Genomic DNA, 2,254 nt, shown 5'->3' on the forward strand with positions numbered 1-2,254 from the left:
AGTGAAATAAGAAAGACAATCCCACAGGAACTCCCACATACTTGGAATCTAAAACAGTTGTTGGGCTGGAGGCGTGGCTTAGTACCTGTCTAGCAAGCATGAGGCCAGAGTTCAAATCCTAATACTTCAGGTTGAACTCAGAAAAGCAGAAACAATGGACATTTGTAGATGGAGGAGGGAAATGAATAGTAAGATTCAGTTATGCAGAATGAGTGAATTCTGGAATCCTACCATACCACACAGGGTTTATGTGATTAAAAATACTATACTTCATACTTCACATTTTGCTAGCGCTTATGCTAACTGCCCCTACCACAAAAGGAAGAAGGAGAAGGAGAAGAAGGAGGAGAAGAAGGAGGAGGAAAAAAAGAGGAAAGAAGAGGACAACAGCAAAGCAGGAGGAAATTTTGATGTGTATAACATTATTGGTTTCACAGGCATACACATATTTCCAAACACAGTAAGTTGTATCCATTAAACACACAAAGAGGGGCTGGGAAGATGGCTCAGTGGTAGAGCGCTTGCCTTGCATGCCTGAGGCCCTGGGTTCGATTCATCAACACCACATAAGCAAAAAGAAAAAAGCCGGAAGTGGCACTGTGGCTCAAGTGGTAGAGCGCTAGCCTTGAGCTGAAGAGCTGAGGGACAGCGCCCAGGCCCAGAGTTCAGGCCCCACGACCGGACTCAAAAAAAAAATAATAATAAAATAAACACACAAAGATTGTAAACTATACCTCAATAAAATGTTTTGTTGTTGTTATTGCTTAAGATTTGCCTGAATATTACAGCACAGTCCTATGATACCAGCACTCTAGAGGCAGAGGTGGAGAGATCATGAAATGATAACCATGCTGGGCTACATAGAGAGAATAAAGTATTTAAAAATAAAAGTAAACAGGGCTGGGGATGTAGCTCAATGCTGAAATGCTTGCTTAGAATGCTCATGACTCTGGGTTTGATCTTCAGCATCTCAAAAAAAATTATCTTTTAATTTGGAATGTATTGCATAGCACCTGACTTTTTGGAGCCTTTAGATGCAACTGTTGTAAAATTAGAGTCATAGGTTGGCTGGATCCCCAGGGTTCAAGGCCAACTTTAGCAATGTAGCAAGACTCCATCTAAAATAAACGTGAGCTTCTTATTTGAGCCCAAAGTGGAAGTTATGATATGTAAAACCTTTGCTCTGGATGCAACAATTTAAAGAGTAATTACAGATTCAGAGAGCAGAAATAATAGTTCAGAACCAGGCCTTTAAGACCCTCAGTATTGGAGGGTCACTTATAGGAGGTGGGAAGCCAAAGAAATTGAGTTCAAAGCCTCCAGGCAGACAGAAAAAGAGATACCCTCCTCCTTCCCTTCCTCCCACCCCCCTTGAAGGCAACAGCAGAGCAAGTTTCTTGAAGGAGGGACAGCTGACCAGGGTGGATATTGCAGGGAACACTGAGCTGATGGGAAGTGGAAAGCAAAGCCAGACTTAGTAGACTAAAGGAGAATGGGAGAGGAGGAAGGGGAACCAGAAACTGTGCTCGGTCCTTAATGACATCCTGCAGCCCCAGGCAAACAGGAGCAGCAGCTGCTGGAGGGCTCCAAACAAGTTTCCAATGGGAGCTTTTGGGTCAGATCTCTGCCTGGAGGCATAGAGACTATCTCAGCCTCCTGCTCACTTCCAGTGGATGCTTAGGCAAATCAAGTCACAAGGGAAATAGTACAGAAGGGTGTGTTGATGGTATAGAGTAGGGGGGCCAAATCAACCATGTGGGTTCACACACACTGAGCATGAACAGGGAACAGACTACTGATTTCCACACCTTGGTGGATTTCGAAACAGTTATTCAGACTGACAGAGGCAGTTCAGAAGAAAGAACGCCTCCAGGATGAGTCTTTTTTTTTGTCAGTTGAACTCTGGGCCTGGGCACTGTCCCTCAGCTCTTCAGCTCAAGGCAAGTGCTCTACCACTTGAGCCACAGCGCCACTTCCGGTTTTCTAGTGGTTAATTGGTGATAAGAGTCTCACAGACTTTCCTGCCCAGGCTGGCTTTGAACTGAGATCCTCAGATCTCAGCCTCCTGAGTAGCTAGGATTACAGGCGTGGGCCACCGGCACCCAACCTTGTGTCATTTTTTTCTATGAACTTCTAGAACAGTCAAAATTCACCTGTGAAGAAATAAACCAGAAGAGTGCTTATCTGTGGGGATGTGGTGGAGGTACACTGACTGGGAAGGAGCTTGAGGAAATTTGTGGGTGGTGGTAATGGC

The sequence above is a fragment of the Dipodomys spectabilis genome, unplaced genomic scaffold (genome assembly GCF_019054845.1).
Source record: "Dipodomys spectabilis isolate Male_0828 unplaced genomic scaffold, ASM1905484v1 ptg000365l, whole genome shotgun sequence".
Taxonomy (NCBI): Eukaryota; Metazoa; Chordata; class Mammalia; order Rodentia; family Heteromyidae; genus Dipodomys; species Dipodomys spectabilis.